The sequence below is a fragment of the Panthera tigris genome, chromosome B3 (genome assembly GCF_018350195.1).
Source record: "Panthera tigris isolate Pti1 chromosome B3, P.tigris_Pti1_mat1.1, whole genome shotgun sequence".
NCBI classification, from domain to species: Eukaryota; Metazoa; Chordata; class Mammalia; order Carnivora; family Felidae; genus Panthera; species Panthera tigris.
Window position 1 is genome coordinate 54,390,072 of NC_056665.1, and position 20,010 is coordinate 54,410,081.

A 20,010-nucleotide genomic window follows, 5' to 3' on the forward strand; every position below is an offset into this window, starting at 1 on the left:
ATTCTACACACCCAGCCATGTGCACACACATGCGTGCAAACTAACTCATCCCATAGGAACAGGGAGCTAACATGTACTGAGCACTCCCTATGTTTCAGCCACTTTAAAGGCATGGTCTTCATGTAGTTCTCCTCACAGCACTGGGGAGGGAGCGGGGTGTGGGTGGTAGTATGATCCCTGGTTAACAGGTAAGAGAATGAGGCCGACTGAGGCAGACTGAGCCTAAGGTCACATATCCGGAAACTGGAGAAGCAGAATATTGATCAGGATGTCTGATCCCAGGGCCATATTCTTTCTACTGTGACCCACCAGAAAGGACCACTGAAAATGCTTATGCTGGCAATTCTATTTATGAAAATGTATCCTAGAGATAAGTACAAGTATTTATATATGTATATATGTGTACATGTGTATGTGTACCCCCCACACACACACACATATGTATAGCAACAGAAAATATAGAAACAACTTAAATGTCCAATAATAGGAAACATTTAAAAAACTATGTTATATCCATTAAAAAATATTATTGCCATTAAAACTTAGAATCTTGGAGTGCCTGGGTGGCTCAGTCACTTAAGTGTCCAACTCTCAATTCCAGCTCAAGTCATGATCTCACAGTTCGTGGGATCAAGTCCCACACCAGGCTCTGCACTTACAGCATGGGGCCTGCTTGGGATTCTCTCTCTCTCTCCCTCTGCCTCTCCCACACACCCTCTCTCTCTCTCAAAATGAAATCTTAAAAAAAAAAAAAAAACAAAAAAACTCAGATCCTAAGACAATTTACTATCTGAGAAATTATTCACTATCAAGTGAAAAAACAAGATACAAAACTATATGTACAATTGATACTAATTTTGCATTCACACATACATGTATTTATATAAATTTTAATTTTTAAAAACTTTAAGAAAGCACCAAAACATTAACAGTTATTATCCCTGTGGTAGATCATGGGTGATTTTATTTTCTCCTTAACACATTTCTATACTTTCTAGATTATCCACAATGATTCTTAACTTCAGTTACAGGAACATGTCCTACTGCAGTGGTTTTCTCTATAATGTTTACACACGTTCCCTTGAATAATGACTGAGACCTCCTTAACATTCTTACCCTTGCAGAGTGGCTGAGCTTGTGCCATGGACCTGAAGAACTTGTGATTATATGGAAGCTACCTAGCCAACTGGAAAGATCCAGGGCTGCACATCAAAAGGTCTGTCCTTTCTTTTCAGCTCTGCAACAATTAACTGTACCCAGTTGCTACCCCTATAGGGTTCTATTTCCCCATCTCTAAAATGACGTTGAGAATTACTTCTCAGGATCCTTCCAGGTCTAATATTTTATGATTCTATGAAGATCTTCTTCCAAGCATCCCCCCCCCATATTGTTATATGTTGTAAAGAGTGTGCTGTGACTGTTCCCTTTTGTCTGCACCCCCAGTTCTACTCTCTCCTCTTCTCTACCCCACTTCTCTGCCTCAGGAGGCTGACCTGTATGATTACACCAATGGGTTCCCTTGCCATCTAGACTGGAGAAAGGGAGATCAAGAAATGGGAGGGAAGAGAGTAGGACAGAGGATTTATTCCCCAGCTCCCTCCTTGCAGGGGGCTCTGCTACTCCACTGAAAGACACTAAACATCCTCTCAAGAGAGCCTTTTCTACATGACTTGATCCTCCAGCATTGACCTCCAGGTTCCTCCCCCTAGACTATTACTACTTTTTAGGAGGTGCTTTCACATTTCATTTATGAACGAACATATTTTAGTAAAGTTTCAGGTTACATTTCCTCCCTCTCCACAGCACCGTCCTCCTAATTCTTAGAGATGGATAAAAAGGCAGCCAAGGCTGGAGGAAGTAAACAGCCCTTCTTAGGATTGTGTAAAGTTTAATAATTACAAGGGTGGGGCTACCTTTCTATAAATAAGCAAAAAATGAAAAGTTTTCTTTCAAACATTCTCAATTGAGTCATATGAAGTATGACTCAACTTACAGTTAACAGCTTGCATTTTCCCGTTCTCTTTCAAAGAGGACTTAAATTCATTCATCAGATCTAGTCAGTTCTTTTGCAACATGTCTGGTAATCATGCCTCCTTTCTATTCCTGCTGTCATTACCCAAATGTACATTTTTACTCCTTTTCCCACTTGAACTATTCTGCAGTGGTTTCCAAATTGATTTCCCTGTCTTGATGTCTCCTTCCTGCAACCTATCTTGAGGCCAACACAGCCAGACGGAGCTCCTAACACACAGCCTTACTCATGTTACTGCCCCAAACCTTTACTGCCTGGCCAGTGCTTCCTATAATCCAGATTCCCGCCCTCAGCATGCTGGGTCCCAATAGGAGGTCCTCTGTCCAGCCAAACTCTCTTACTTACAGTTACCCAAAGACTCCTGGCTCCTGAGGATACTCATTTACCACACAGAAATAGTTTCCTTCCCTTTCTCTCTCTGCCAAAACTTAACCTGTTTCTGAAGGTTCAGTTTAAATTTTTTATGCTCAGGAAGCCATGCTGGCCCCAGCTGGAAAGAATCTCTTGACTCTATACCACTCTTGCAGTCCATGGCACTCGCTTGTGCTTGCCAAACCTTTTTCGCGGTAACTGTTTCTCCTATGTCCACAAAGTTCATGCACTGCTGAAGACAGAAAGCAGGTCTTCTAGTCCCATGCATTCCACCAGTGCAACATTTCATCCCAGAGCACTTTCAATAATGCGTTATAGGACAGGAGCTCAGTGGGTGTTCACTGTTACAATTAGGACTTTATTTTTAACACTAACTCTAAGTCAAGATATCTCCACATAGGCATTGTTGCTTAATAATCATAATCATAATAAATGAGGTGCCAATACTCACAGCTTACTAAAGTGTTGAGGCTGAAGAAAGGGGACAGCAAGATACCCTTTGCTACTGAATCTACAACTGACACCAAGTGGATGAAAAATAAGGAAAAAGAGAACTTACAAGTTAAATGTAGGTGGGAATGAAAACACAACATGTTTTGTTCCACCAGTAGTCCACACTGCAATGTGAAGTTATTATATCCATCAATAAGTTCAACTTATTTCATGGTCTAGATATCAAAATATCCCAAGATAAGAAAACCTTACCAATATCCAGTACTGGAACATACTGTCAGCAAAAACACACTGTCTGAAGAAACAGCACAGGTAGATTTAATAGTAACAGCTGCTCACTCTCAACAATAGCCAAATTATGGAAAGAGCCTAAATGTCCATCAACTGATGAATGGATAAAGAAATTGTGGTTTATATACACAATGGAATACTACGTGGCAATGAGAAAGAATGAAATATGGCCTTTTGTAGCAACGTGGATGGAACTGGAGAGTGTGATGCTAAGTGAAATAAGCCATACAGAGAAAGACAGATACCATATGGTTTCACTCTTCTGTGGATCCTGAGAAACTTAACAGAAACCCATGGGGGAGGGGAAGGAAAAAAAAAAAAAAAGAGGTTAGAGTGGGAGAGAGCCAAAGCATAAGAGACTGTTAAAAACTGAGAACAAACTGAGGGTTGATGGGGGGTGGGAGGGAGGGGAGGGTGGGTGATGGGTATTGAGGAGGGCACCTTTTGGGATGAGCACTGGGTGTTGTATGGAAACCAATTTGACAATAAATTTCATATATTAAGAAAAAAAATAGTAACAGCTGCTCAAAATCTCTGAACAGAGAAGGAAGAAGACAGGCCATTGATTGGCAAGCATGTACCTGAGACAGTGCCAATATTTTATATATGTTAATATAATCCAGGTTGTTGAATTTACATTTTGAATATTTATTTATTTTTTTATTTATTTTTGGGAGAGAGAGAGAGACAGAGAATGAACAGGGGAAGGGCAGAGAGAGGGGAGACACAGAATCTGAAGCAGGCTCCAGGATCTGAGCTGTCAGCACAGAGCCTGATGTGGGGCTTGAACTGACGAACCGTGAGATCATGACCTGAGCCGAAGTTGGACGCTTAACAGACTGAGCCACCCAGACGCCCCTGAATTTACATTTTGATGGGAAGGAAATGACTTTAGCAACTGCAGTTTAAGATTGTTCTTTTTTAAAACTAAGGTTGAAACAAAATGTTTAAAATACTAGCTTTAGGATTCTGTATGTTTCAGTTTTTGCCTCTGAGCTACTTCACCTCCTATAATCATAGACCAAGTTTAAAATCAGAGTATGGGGGGCAGGGCTGGTTAAGGGGAGAATATTGATTTATTTTTACTATAATGTCCCACTTATGAAGAAATCATCTAGTTTCCAGGTGCACTGCTATATATCGCTGAATGTGACAAAAGGCACAGTAAAGCAGCATCCACTGTGATCATAAAATAGTGCTACTTAGCTGAAAAATCACTGTCCTGTCTGTGATCCAATGTGCAAAGATCTTTTAAACTTTGAATTATAAAAATTTTCAAATATGCAGGACAGTGGATAAAATACTATAGTAAACTCACAAGCCCGTCACTGAGACTGAACAATTATTAACATTTTGCCATATATGCTTCAGTTGATTCTTGCTGAAGTGTTTTAAAGTAAATTATAGATGTGATTTTTCATCTCTGTATTTGAGTATGTGCCTCTGTAAAATAAGGACATCTCCTTACATAATCTCCATATCATTATCACACCTAACAAAATTACCAATGACTACTTAATATTGTCACATATTCAGTACATATTAAATTTTCCCAATTGTTGTTTAATTTTCAGTTGATTTACACCAGGATCTGAACAAAGCCCACACATTATATTTCATTGTTATATCTAATAAGTTTCTTTTAATCAAGAATTTATAGTGATTTTTGATACTATAGCTTCTCAATGTCACGTATATAAAATGCAGGCATATTTTAGGGTCAGATCCTGTGATAAAAATATAGTCCATTAGGGACAGTATGCTTTAGCTTTTCTTAGGATTATGTAGTCCTTTAGGATTAAATATTTTCCATTAGGTTTAAATATTGTAAAATAGAAACTGTCAAGTTGCTGAAGGCAAGGGAAACAAAAGCAAACATGAACTATTGGGACTTCATCAAGATAAAACCTTCTGCACAGCCAAGGAAACAATCAACAAAACTAAAAGTCAGCCTACAGAATGAGACAATATATTTGCAAATGACATTTCTGATAAAGGGTTAGTACCCCAAATCTATAAAGAACTTATGAAACTCAACACCCAAAAAAACAGACAACCCAGTTCAGAAACGGGCAGAAGACATGAATAGACACTTTTCCAAAGAAGACATTCAGATGGCTAACAGACACATGAAATGATGCTCAACATCACTCATCATCAGGGAAATACAAATCAAAACCATGATGAGATACCACCTTATACCTGTAAGAATGGCTAAAATTAACAACACAAGAACCAACAGGTATTGGCAAGGATGTGGAGAAAGGGAAACCTTCTTGCTCTGTTGGTGGGAATGCAAACTGGTACAGCCATTCTGGAGAACAGTATGGAAGTTCCTCAAAAAACTAAAAATAGAACTACCCTATGATCCAGCAATTACGCTAGTAGGTATTTACTGAAATGATACAAAAATACAAATTCAAACTCTTTATAGCAGCATTATCAGTAATAGCCAAACTATGGAGAGAGACCAAATGTTCATCACTGATGAATGGATAAAGAAAATGTGGGATAAAAGAAAATGTAGGAAACACACACACACACACACACACACACACACACACACACACACACACACAGGAATATTACTCAGCCATCAAAAAGAAGGAAATCTTGCCATTTGCAACAACATGGATGGAGCTAGAATGTATTATGCTAAGCGAAATAAATCAAAGAAAGACAAATACCATATGATTTTACTCATATGTGGAATTTAAGAAACAAAACAGATGAACATATGGGAAGAGGGTGAAAGAGAAGAGAGGGAGGGCTAGATGGGTTATGGATATTAAGAAGGGCACTTGTTATGATGAGCACTAGGTGTATGTAAGTGATGAAATACTGAATTCTCTTCCTGAAACCAATATTGCACTGTACGTTAACTAAAATTTAAATTAAACAAACAAATAACAAAATAGAAACTGCCTGAAGAGATGTTTTATATTAAACCTTAGGACTGGTGTTTTGATTTGTGACAAGGAAAATTCAGAATGCACCAAGCAGATTACTTGAACCTCATAAATCTGGCACCTTCTCATGTCTATTCTCTATTGCAGAGTGTTTCATAGCAAGACTTCTGCTAGGAATGTCTAATGAGGATTCTTGCAGGGCGTTCTGAAGGTGCATGAGAGACTGCCATGGCTCACACCCTCTGAATGGTAGTAACTCAGACAACAAGGGAGAGGGCAGAAAGGGCATCTGTTTTCAATTGTGATATAAAAATCTTGCCAAAGGCTACAACAGATTTGGAGACCACCCTTTGGGAGAGAAAGCAGTTCTGTGTTGGCTGGACATCACAAACGTTCTCTGGATCCAGGGTTCTGGCTTATTATGTGCTGGTAATTCATCGGGTCTCTTGCTGTGCAGATACCAAAAAACCCAAGAAAATCTGAAACGTTATCCACGATAGCTTTCTTCCCTGTCCAGCTAGCTTTAAAACCGGATGTTCCATTTGTCTATAAGCTCTTATAATCCTTGAGAGCAATTATTATGTTAAAAGATGAAGCAAGTTGTTCTTACCATGCAGGCAAGATTATTTCCAAGGCAACTTTAATTTAAGAATATAACACCAGATGCCATTTTCCTAAACTACTACTAGTTTCCTATCCTATCATGGGAAATTTCAGGCTTCAGGGCAGGATATACCACATAGACTTTGAAACACTGGCTTCATCCAGTGTGAACCTTAGATAATTAATGAGTCTAATCCTAAGAACTAAATGAGCATGGCCATAAACATTTAAACTACAAAAGTTGCTGAATAAAATCACTTGTGTACTAATTCTATTTGCTAACTCTAAAATCCCCTTTCCCTCTGACTTCCTGACTATGCCTTCAGTACACCCACCATATGGGCTCCTGCCTGAGGCCCGCTGCAGGAACTGTTTTGTTGGCTGGAATGCTCTTCCCCCTGATCTTGACGTGGCCGGTCCTCACTTGTCAAGTCTCAGCTGTGACAGTTTCAAGGAGAGCTTCCCTCAACTCCAAACTAGAGTAACTCCCTCACATATGTATTTTCTCCATCCTATTTTATTCTGCCATCCCAAATATCTTGTGTATATGTTTGTTTATCAGTTTGCAGTTATCTCTCACCACTTGAAGTTCAGCTTCAGGAAAGCAAGGGCCTTGTCTAATTTCACTTCTGTATCTTCAACAACTAAAATAGGGTCTGGCATACCATAGGAGCTCAGTAAATGTTCACTGAAGAAATGGTCAGTTCCCTGTCTTTGTAGCAAAACTGCACTGAAACTTGGTGAAATAAATAATTCCGGGACAAATGAAATAGAGAAGATCTACTATTCTGGCAATTTATGCTTACTAGAACTTTGACCAAAAAAAAGGGGGAAAAGTTTACTAAAAGAAGTCTTAAAGACAATTAGTAAGCTCCAGTGTCCAAAGTGTACCTAATACCATTATCACGGATGACAGAATTATTTTTACTGTGTTTTACTTCACAGATGTAGAAGAAAGGAGATTTCTAAAACAAACAAAATGTGCTTCAAATGAAAGGGAAGGAAGAGAAATAGATCATCATAATCAGTTAAAATAATTTTTTCTTCTGGTCAATTTTTGTAACACCAAAGTGTCTGCTCACTTTTACCTTAAAAGAATGGCTACACAGCTTATGATCAGACCCTATCTCTAACCAGTGAATCTAAAATGGGAACAAATAATTGGTTATTTTGCTGTATCTTTAGTAAAAAATGATGCGAAAGAGCCGGTGACAGAAGTAACACACTGGGCACCATTTTCCTCATAAAAGCTCTAACAGCAGTAGGTCAACAGTAGATGGGGAACATGCCTAAAGCCCCACTGATTTATTTATTTATTTACTTACTTATTTATTCATTTATTTACTTACTTACTTAGGAGCCTTTTTATTACTTTACCTTCTACTAAGAGTGATGACAAAAGCCCTGAGTAAGATGGCCATCCAGCATCAATAGTTCTTTTGAGCACCTGCTATGTGCCCTGCCCCATGCTCCAAATGATAGGAAAGGCATATGAAATAGAAGCTCCAGATTTGAGGAACTTAACACCTCAATTAAAGAGATAAAACAGAGGCACCTGGTGGCTCAGTCGGTTAAGTGTCCGACTCTTGGTTTCAGCTCAGGTAATGATCTCACGGTTCATGAGTTCAAGCCCCACATCAGGCTCTGTGCTGACAGCATGGCACCTGCTTGGGATTCTCTCTCCCCTGTTCTCTCTGCCCCTCCCCCGCTTGTGTGTGCTCTCTCTCTCTTTCTCTCAAAATAAATAAACATTTAAAAAAACATAAAACAAAACTATGAGACCATTGAACGGTGATGATCTGCAGCAGAAATCCAAGTGCTGGAAATGTGGAAGTTGCACTAAGATGACAGGTTTGGTGGAGGAAGAACAGTAGTGGGAAGTAGCAAAGAGCCTGAGCCACAGAGCTTCCTTGCTGCAGAGAAGGCCTGTGCTGGGAACAGGCAGAGTCCGTTTATACACCTGATGAGAGCAAACTGACCAGACCCTAGGGCTGCCTTTCAGAGGAGGCTGCCCACACATCTGAAGTTTTAACATCCTTTGCTACACATGCTGCACAAAGGTTGCAAACTAACAACACGTGGTCCCTGCCCAGCCCTGTGAAGCCTTCTTGACTAGCGTATTGTTTTTTCAACTGCGAATTTTTATATAAGGATCTGGATTTCTGCTTTCCCTTGAAAAACTGAAGTCTGGCAGCACCGAACCTATATTCTTGCACAACGATAGTTGACTGGAGCTGAGGAGGAGCTACCCCTTTCAGACAGAATACACATACTTTATTTCCACAGTTTCCTCCCTTACCAATTATCTGATGCTCAGCCTCACTAGTTTACATGCCTGCCTGGCCCCTGTAGGCATCTGCATGTGGGACTCTTTTTCCACAAAACTCTCAATTACAGGAATTCTTGTCTGGAGAGTGAAGAGTGGGTAAACCAAGAGGGTCACTATGTCATAATGAACCACTGTTACTGTTACTAATAAGTCCCACTTCCCTTAGGGGCACTGATAGTTCTACATTGAACTAAACTCTGTCTTCTGGTAAGTTCTGCTGTTTGGTCTTAGTTCTGCTCCCCAGACGCATGTAAACACAAGACAGCCCATGAGAAATCAGAAAAAAGCTCTCATGTTTTGTGTTTTTTCACACATTGATGAGGATCCAGTTTTCTCTTTTAATAAAGGGAATAATATAAGCTCTTCACTCTCAAGAGGTAATAGTTTAACAAAAGAGAAGTGTTGGCAAGGACATGGAGAAATTGGAACCCTTGCACCCTGCTGGTAGAAATGCAAAATGTTCAGCCACTACAGAAAAAAGTACAGAGGTTCCTCAAAAAAATAAAAATAGAACTACCATATGAATCAGTAATCCCACTTCTGGGTATACATCCAGAAAAATTGAAATCAGGATCTCAAAGAGACACAAGCACTCACTCTCATGTTCATTGCAGCCCTATTCACAATAGCTAAGATGTGGAAGCAAATTAAATGTTCATCAGTAGATTAATGGGTAAAAAAAAAAAATGTATATATACATATAAAAGAATATTATTCAGCCTTAAAAATGAAGGAAATTCTGTAACATACAACAACATAAATGGACTTTCAGGATATTATGCTAAATGAAAGAAGCCAAACACAGAAAGATAAGTACTACATGATTGTACTTATAGGAAGTAGTCCTTAAATTCATAAAATCAAAGTCTGGAATGGTAGTTCCCAAGGGCTGAAAGAAGGGGAAATGAGGAGTTACTAATCAACAGGCATAAAATTTCAGTTAAATGGATAAATAACAAGTAAGATGCACAACACTGTACCTATAGTCCACAAAATGTACACTTAAAACTCGTTACATGGATAGATCTTACGTTAACTGTTCTTACCACAATGAAAAATAAATTTTAAAAATTTTAAACAAAAAAGAAATAACAGTCTACTAGAGAGAAATCCGTAAATAAGGACAACAAAGGCAACAGATGCTAAGGCAGCTCCTGGGACCCAGTTGCTCAGAGACCTCTCTGAGACACATAAAGAAGGTGCCTCAGAATTGGCCCACCAGCAGATGGGAACCCTGGGGCATTTACCCACAGACATTTCCACTGTTGCCCCCAGAGGGGTTAACTTCTCCATAAAGATGTGCCTGGGCAATGAGTTACCTTCAGTGACTTTGGAGAATGTCCCAAACCAACAAAGAAGACACACTCAAACCAGCTGCTAGCCTGACGTGGGCTGCTGTCAAAGCTGAAATCAGGTGAGCCAAGGGGATGGGAGCACAGAGATTATGGCCTTCATAGAAGAGGTGAAACCAGCTGAATTTAAAAGATGAGCAGGTGCCCAGAAAACCAATTAAAAGGTGGAGTAAAGAACAAAGAAAAGGATTGGGAACTTAAGGCAAAAGGAACATCCTGAGCTGAGGTGCCTGGGTGGCTCAGTTGGTTAAGCATCCGACTTCAACTCAGATCATGATCTCACAGCTCGCAGGTTCGAGCCTGGTGTCAGGCTCTGTGCTGATAGCTCAGAACCTGGAGCTTGCTTCAGATTCTGTGTCTCCCTCTCTCTCTTCCCCTCTCCCTGCTCATGCTCTGACTTTCTCTCAAAAAATAAACATTAAAAAAAAATGTTTAAAGGAACATCATGAGCAAAGACATGGAGATTAAAAAACATGAGGTGCTTTTAGAGAACCTGTAGTACTTAGATGTGACTTGCATGCAATGATGATGAAAAGCAGAAGCAACAGGAAACACAATGAGAGAGAAAACTGAAGCAGTAGACAGAGGCCAGATCATAAAGGTTTTGTAAATTATCCTAAGTAAGGTATTTAAATTGTATCCTGTAGATAAGTGGTTCTTGGCCTTTTTAGAATTACAGAAACTTTTGAGAATCAAATAAAAGCTACAGACCCTCTCCCCCATCAGAATATCCAAATATCCAAAATTCTGCATATAGTACAACACACACACAGATACTGTAATGTTATCCTTAGATCCAGGTTAAAAATTCCAGCTAGAAATAAACCATTACAGGTTTTTAGCAATTATGTCAGTACGATTCTTATTGTAAACAACAGAAAACAACATGGTTTCTTAATCAAAAAAGGAATCTATTTTAAACATATGAGAGAGCTCACAAAATCTATTAGAATTACATATTCCTATTCTGTATTAGAACGCAAGAAAACCGGATGGGGAAGATGGCGGCATAGGAGGACACTGGGCTCACCGCGTGTCCTGCTGATCACTTAGATTCCCCCTACACCTGCCTAAATAACCCAGAAAACCGCCAGAAGACTAGCGGAACGGAGTCTCCGGAGCCAAGCGCAGAGGAGAGGCCCACGGAAGAGGGTAGGAAGGGCGGCGAGGTGGTGTGCCGCTACATGGACTGGCGAGAGGGATCATGGGCGGAGGGGTGGCCCGCCGGCCAAGCAGAGCCCCCGAGTCTGGCTTGCAAAAGCGGAGGGGCCGGACAGAGTGTGTTCCGACAGCAAGCAGGACTTGACATCTGGAAGGTTATAAGCTAACAGCTCTGCTCAGAGAACGGGAGGGCTGGAGGACGACGGGAGGGAGAGTTGTTGAGCCCCGGACGACAGAGCTCAGCTTGGTGGGGAACAAAGGTGCTCGCCAGCGGCATCGCCCTCACCCATCCCCCAACCAAAATCCCAAAGGGAACCAGTTCCTGCCAGGGAACTTGCTTGCACTGCGCAAACACCCAACGCTGTGATTTTGTGGATCCATCCCTCTGGCAGGTCTGACTCCCTCCCAGTGCTGCAGGGCCCCTCCCGAAGTGGATCTCCAAAGGAAAAACGAGCTGAGCCTGCCCCTCCCGCCCCTGTGCACCTTGCCAATCCACCACAGCTAATACACCAGATCCCAGCACCACAAGTCTGGCAGTGTGCAAGTAGCACAGACGGGCCACGCCACCCCATAGTGAATCCCGCCCCTAGGAGAGGGGAAGAGAAGGTACACACCAGTCTGACTGTGGCCCCAGCAGTGGGCTGGGGGCAGACATCAGGTCTGACTGTGGCCCCACCCACCAACACAAGTTATTCAAGACAGCACAGGGGAAGTGCCCTGCAGTCCCGCACCACTCCAGGGACTATCCAAAATGATGAAACGGAAGAATTCCCCTAAAAAAAGTCCAGAAAACAACAACAGCTAACGAACTGATCAAAAACGATTTAAACAATATAACAGAAAGTGAATTTAGCATAATAGTCATAAAATTAATCGCTGGGCCTGAAAACAGTATAGAGGACAGCAGAGAATCTGTTGCTACAGAGATCAAGGGACTAAGGAACAGCCAGGAGGAGCTAAAAAATGCTATCAATGAGCTGCAAAATAAAATGGAGACAACCACCGCTCAGATTGAAGAGGCAGAGGAGAGAATAGGTGAACTAGAAGATAAAATTATGGAAAAAGAAGAAGCTGAGAAAAAGAGAGATAAAAAAAATCCAGGAGTATGAGGGGAAAATTAGAGAACTAAGTGATGCACTAAAGAGAAATAATATACGCATAATTGGTATTCCAGAGGAGGAAGAGAGAGGGAAAGGTGAGAACTTCCCTGAATTGGGGAAGGAAAAAGGCATTGAAATCCGGAGGCACAGAGAACTCCCTTCAGATGTAACTTGAATCGATCTTCTGCACGACAGGTCATAGTGAAACTGGCAAAATACAAGGATAAAGAGAAAATTCTGAAAGCAGCTAGAGATAAACGTGCTCTAACATATAAAGGGAGACCTATAAGACTCATGACCGATCTCTCTACTGAAACTTGGCAGGCCAGAAAGGAATGGCAGGAGATCTTCAATGTGATGAACAGAAAACATATGCAGCCGAGAATCCTTTATCCATCAAGTCTGTCATTTAGAATAGAAGGAGAAATAAAGGTCTTCCCAAACAAACAAAAACTGAAAGAATTCGTCACCACTAAACCAGCCCTACAGGAGATCCTAAGGGGGATCCTGTGAGACAAAGTACCAGAGACATCGCTACAAGCATGAAACCTACAGACATCACAATGATTCTAAACCCATATCTTTGTATAATAACACTGAATGTAAATAGACTAAATGCACCAACCAAAAGACATAGGGTATCAGAATGGATAAAAAAAAACAAGACCCATCTATTTGCTGTCTACAAGAGACTCATTTTAGACCTAAGGACACCTTCAGATTGAGAGTGAGGGGATGGAGAACTATTTGTCATGCCACTGGAAGTCAAAAGAAAGATGGAGTAGCCATACTTATATCAGACAAACTAGACTTTAAAGGCTGTAACAAGAGATGAAGAAGGGCATTATATAATAATCACAGGGTCTATCCATCAGGAAGAGCTAACAATTATAAATGTCTATGCGCCGCATACCGGAGCCCCCAAATATATAAAACAATTACTCACAAACATAAGCAACCTTATTGATAAGAACGTGGTAACTGCAGGGGACTTTAACACTCCACTTACAGAAATGGATAGATCATCTAGACACACGGCCAATAAAGAAACAAGGGCCCTGAATGACACATTGGATCAGATGGACTTGACAGGTATATTTAGAACTCTACATCCCACAGCAACAGAATATACTTTCTTCTCGAGTGCACATGGAACATTCTCCAAGATAGATCACATACTGGGTCACAAAACAGCCCTTCATAAGTATACAAGAATTGAAATCATACCATGCATACTTTCAGACCACAATGCTATGAAGCTTGAAATCAACCACAGGAAAAAGTCTGGAAAACGTCCAAAAGCATGGAGGTTAAAGAACACCCTACTAAGGAATGAATGGGTCAACCAGACAATTAGAGAAGAAATTAAAAAATATATGGAAACAAACGAAAATGAAAATACAACAATCCAAACACTTTGGGATGCAGCGAAGGCAGTCCTGAGAGGAAAATACATTGCAATCCAGGCCTAGCTCAAGGAAAAAGAAAAATCCCAAATACAAAATCTAACAGCACACCTAAAGGAAATAGAAGCAGAACAGCAAAGACACCCCAAACCCAGCAGAAGAAGAGAAATAATAAAGATCAGAGCAGAAATAAACAATATAGAATCTAAAAAAACGGTAGAGCAGATCAATGAAACCAAGAGTTGGTTTTTTGAAAACATAAACAAAATTGATAAACCTCTAGCCAGGCTTCTCAAAAAGAAAAGGGAGATGACCCAAATAGATAACATCATGAATGAAAATGGAATTATTACAACCGATCCCTCAGAGATACAAGCAATTATCAGGGAATACTATGAAAAATTATATGCCAACAAACTGGACAACCTGGAAGAAATGGACAAATTCCTAAGCACCCACACGCTTCCAAAACTCAATCAGGAGGAAATAGAAAGCTTGAACAGACCCATAACCAGCGAAGAAATTGAATCAGTCATCAAAAATCTCCCAACAAATAAGAGTCCAGAACCAGATGGCTTCCCAGGGGGGTTCTACCAGACGTTTAAAGCAGAGATAATACCTATCCTTCTCAAGCTATTCCAAAAAATAGAAAGGGAAGGAAAACTTCCAGACTCATTCTATGAAGGCAGTATTACTTTGATTCCTACACCAGACAGAGACCCAGTAAAAGAAGAGAACTACAGGCCAATATCCCTGATGAACATGGATGCAAAAATTCTCAATAAGATACTAGCAAATCGAATTCAACAGCATATAAAAAGAATTATTCACCATGATCAAGTGGGATTCATTCCTGAGCTGCAGGGCTGGTTCAACATTCGAAAATCAATCAACGTGATACATCACATTAATAAAAGAAAAGATAAGAACCATATGATCCTGTCAGTCGATGCAGAAAAGGCCTTTGACAAAATCCAGCACCCTTTCTTAATAAAAACCCTTGAGAAAGTCGGGATAGAAGGAACATACTTAAAGATCATAAAAGCCATTTATGAAAAGCCCACAGCTAACATCATCCTCAATGGGGAAAAACTGAGAACTTTTTCTCTGAGATCAGGAACACGACAGGGATGCCCACTCTCACCGCTGTTGTTTAACATAGCGTTGGAAGTTCTAGCATTAGCAATCAGACAACAAAAGGAAAGCAAAGGCATCAAAATTGGCAAAGATGAAGTTAAGCTTTCACTTTTTGCAGATGACATGATATTATACATGGAAAATCAGATAGACTCCACCAGAAGTCTGCTAGAACTGATACATGAATTCAGCAAAGTTGCAGGATACAAAATCAATGTACAGAAATCAGTTGCATTCTTATACACTAATAATGAAGCAACAGAAAGACAAATAAAGAAACTGATCCCATTCACAATTGCACAAGAAGCATAAAATACCTAGGGATAAATCTAACCAAAGATGTAAAAGATCTGTATGCTGAAAACTATGGAAAGCTTATGAAGGAAATTGAAGAAGATATAAAGAAATGGAAAAACATTCCCTGCTCATGGATTGGAAGAATAAATATTGTCAAAATGTCAATACTACCCAAAGCTATCTACACATTCAATGCAATCCCAATCAAAATTGCACCAGCATTCTTCTCGAAACTAGAACAAGCAATTCTAAAATTCATATGGAACCACAAAAGGCCCCGAATAGCCAAAGTAATTTTGAAGTAGAAGACCAAAGCAGGAGGCATCACAATCCCAGACTTTAGCTTCTACTACAAAGCTGAAATCATCAAGACAGCATGGTATTGGTACAAAAACAGACACATAGACCAATGGAATAGAATAGAAACCCCAGAACTAGACCCACAAATGTATGGCCAAGTAATCTTTGACAAAGCAGGAAAGAACATCCAATGGAAAAAAGACCGTCTCTTTAACAAATGGTGCTGGGGGAACTGGACAGCAACATGCAGAAGATTGAAACTAGACCACTTTCTCACACCATTCACAAAAATAAACTCAAAATGGATAAAGGACCTGAATGTGAGACAGGAAACCATCAAAACCTTAGAGGAGAAAGCAGGAAAAGACCTCTCTGACCTCAGCCGTAGCAATTTCTTACTTGACACATCCCCAAAGGCAAGGGAATTAAAAGCAAAAATGAACTACTGGGACCTTATGAAGACAAAAATCTTCTGCACAGCAAAGGAAACAACCAACAAAACTAAAAGGCAACCAACGGAATGGGAAAAGATATTTGCAAATGACATATCGGACAAAGGGCTAGTATCCAAAATCTATAAAGAGCTCACCAAACTCCACACCCGAAAAACAAATAACCCAGTGAAGAAATGGGCAGAAAACATGAATAGACACTTCTCTAAAGACATCCGGATGGCCAACAGGCCCATGAAAAGATGCTCAACGTCGCTCCTCATCAGGAAAATACAAATCAAAACCACACTCAGATATCACCTCACGCCAGTCAGAGTGGCCAAAATGAACAAATCAGGAGACTATAGATGCTGGAGAGGATGTGGAGAAACGGGAACCCTCTTGCACTGTTGGTGGGAATGCAAATTGGTGCAGCCGCTCTGGAAAACAGTGTGGAGGTTCCTCAAAAAATTAAAAATAGACCTACCCTATGACCCAGCAATAGCACTCCTAGGAATTTACCCAAGAGATACAGAGTACTGATGCATAGGGGCACTTGTACCCCAATGTTTATAGCAGCACTCTCAACAATAGCCAAATTATGGAAAGAGCCTAAATGTCCATCAACTGATGAATGGATAAAGAAATTGTGGTTTATATACACAATGGAATACTACGTGGCAATGAGAAAGAATGAAATATGACCCTTTGTAGCAACATGGATGGAACTGGAGAGTGTGATGCTAAGTGAAATAAGCCATACAGAGAAAGACAGATACCATATGGTTTCACTCTTCTGTGGATCCTGAGAAACTTAACAGAAACCCATGGGGGAGGGGAAGGAAAAAAAAAAAAGAGGATAGAGTGGAAGAGAGCCAAAGCATAAGAGACTCTTAAAATCTGAGAACAAACTGAGGGTTGATGGGGGGTGGGAGGGAGGGGAGGGTGGGTGATGGGTATTGAAGAGGGCACCTTTTGGGATGAGCACTGGGTGTTGTATGGAAACCAATTTGACAATAAACTTCATATATTGAAAAAATAAATAAAAAATAAATAACACCTCAATCATATTTGTAATGACAAAAAAAAAAAAAGAATGCAAGAAAACCAGGTACAAATGAGTCAGAAGCCAAGGGAAGCAGGCAGTGAAGAACAATGTCTAGATATGACATTGGACTTGAGATACTTTATCAACAGACCCTGTGCCTATTAGATGCAAAGCACCAGACATAAGCACATGCCAGGATACCAGGAGGAACCTAAGACCCTTGCTCACACCCAGGTGACAAGCAATCCGTGAGGGGCAAATCTGACTCCTCACCTTCTACCGTAGGAAACAAGACCTACCCTCTCACCAACATGCACACACACCACAGATTTCCCTAGGAAAGGGGCCTGGATGTCAAGTAGCCAAAACTATGGCACTTGCCCCCAGCAGCAGTGAAATACCGTGACTCTATTAGCAGTGAAGTCTTTTCCTCTCCAGACCAACCACTCTGCTTCCCTCACATAATTGGATTTCAAGTCTCCTTCTCTGATTATTCCTTCTAAAAGGGTAGTTCCCCAGTCTGTCCTCTAAGTCAATCTGAGGGGTGCAAAGTACGGCTGGGCTATCACCTTCCTCATTTTCAAAACACAGTTTCCCCATGTAGCCTCCTATTACGCAACTGCATGAGGGTTGTTTGGATATGGAAGAATGCAAAGCATTGGTTTTCAGCTAACAAGCTAAAAGTGATAAATATTTGGGGAATCAGTAAAAACTTCATCTCAGGATAATTAATCAAAACAAAATAAATAAATATGCCGGCCTGAGAGAATTGGAAATCTTTATCATGTATGTGTATAATCAATATTTCTGAGACTCTCATCCCCCAAAATACTTTCACAGTGTTTGGGTGAGGGGCTAAAAGCAGTCGTGTCTTTAGCTGCCTTTTGCACAACACTGTAGCTGCACACTACCCACCAATTTCTCTTTAAAACCAAAGGCTCCACTGGGCTAACCCAATAGTTGTTTTCCAAGAAAAGCAGTCCAGAGGTAGACGGGAAAAACCACTTCAGAATCGACTCTGGAGTCCTCCGTTTTCCTGTGCAGCAAAGTTATAATAAGTCCCTGCTCTGAGGCATAGAATCTTTGGAGTATTTAAGCAGTAGAATGGAAAAACACCATATATTCCTCATTGAAGTTGGACTGTGGTTTCAAATTTATTTTCCTAATAATCATATTTTTCAGAAATGTGAAGTTTCTGAAATGGTCAAACCCACAAAAAATGAACTGCTGTTTTCAGGCACATTAGTATCCATTCCCATGCTGCAAACACTAAATTAAATTAGCATATTACATTTAAGAGGGAAAAAATCTTTACCTGCTCTTAATAGCAAAACCATGGGTGAAAAAAAATACACACACACACACACATACACACTCACACACACACACTTTCAACACAAACCACATTAATCCATGGAAAAGTACATTCCAAGAGTCATTTGTGAATATTTTCAAATCTACAGCATAATGCCATCTTGTCTGTGGAAAGGAAGGGCACCCCACATGTTTATAACACCCCTTGTTCAGATTTCCAGGAGCAGCAAGAGCCGGGATTGTCTATGTCATAATAAACTCTACTCCTCTGATCTTGAAACCTTTGCCTCACTCTGCTATTGTCACCCTCACCTGCATTTTATACTCTGGCAACACACGAAGCTCCTGTTAACTCCAGGGACATTCAGAAGATGAGAGAGCCCAGTGCTCCCTAATTACCATCTTCCCTTCTAATTATAGTTATCAAACACTGCTTAAGGAGAGCAAGGTGCTCTCTTCAGAGGTGCTGTCTTCATCTGGGTAGACCCCTCCCCCCCCCAAAAAAAAAACCTAATAGAGAATCTTGAATGTAACAACAAATTCTCAATAATTATCAATTAATTCTCAGTAAATGTCAACTTCCTGCTCCCATCTCATCAGCAAAGGAAGACTCTAAAGCTGCTTCCTGGATGAGCCACATTTTTGTTTCCCTCTCTTTCTTGAGGAAACGACTTTCCCATTAACTTCCCAGAACTTCCCTAAAGCTTTGTTCTTGGAAAAAGTGAAAGGCCCAAACAATTTCAAGATATTTGAAAAGGAGCCTAGGGAGTTGGGAAGGGGTCTTGGTCAGTGCAGAGCTGAATGAAGGACTATGGAAAACAAAGGTCACACTTGCCTAGAGCTGGCCTGTCCTAATATTTTAACATAAAAGGGAATAAGCTAGGGGCGCCTGGGTGGCTCAGTCGGTTAAGCGCCTGACTTTGGCCCAGGTCATGATCCCACACTTCATGGGTTCAAGACTCGCGTCGGGCTCTGTGCTGACAGCTCAGAGCCTGGAGTCCGTTTCAGATTCTGTGTCTCCCTGTCTCTCTGCCCCTCCCTCACTCTGTCTCACTGTCTCCCCAAAATAAATAAGCATTAAAAAATTTTTTTAAGAAAAGGGAATGAGCTCTGGTCTTTGCTGTCTTCTAATTGAATTACAGGGGGAAAAATGTAAGGGAGCAAAAAGAATGAAGACAGGCAAAGGAAAACCCAGTGCTTATCTGAGAAAGAAGTAGCACACTTTAGCATTTGTTTTATTGTTGTCTTCCCACAAAATGCTAAATAAAGGAGACAAGGATTATGCTGGCCTTACTGATTGCTAATGCACAATCCCTACCACAGTGCTTGACTAGTTGCCCTTCAATTGAGTACTTGTTGAATAAAGGAATAAAAACTTACTCCTATTTACTTATATTAGTCATTCATTTGCCATTATGATCAAAAAGTAGGACTTTACCAAATTACCACAATAGATTACGCAAGTGAGAAGCTAC

At 40.5% G+C, this 20,010-nt stretch overlaps 2 protein-coding genes across 4 annotated transcripts in view; one reads left to right on the forward strand and one right to left on the reverse strand.

Moving 5' to 3' along the window:
- Positions 1 to 1,283, forward strand: part of FAM227B (family with sequence similarity 227 member B) — a 213,586-nt gene extending 212,303 nt beyond the window's left edge. Inside the window, exon 17 of the mRNA XM_042988909.1 lies at positions 1,125 to 1,283. The gene's annotated coding sequence lies outside the window, so the exon portion shown is untranslated. The remainder of the gene's footprint in view (positions 1 to 1,124) is intronic.
- The window catches only part of GALK2 (galactokinase 2), a 138,782-nt gene that overhangs the window by 10,485 nt on the left and 108,287 nt on the right, over positions 1 to 20,010 (reverse strand). The gene's annotated exons all lie outside the window — the stretch shown is intronic.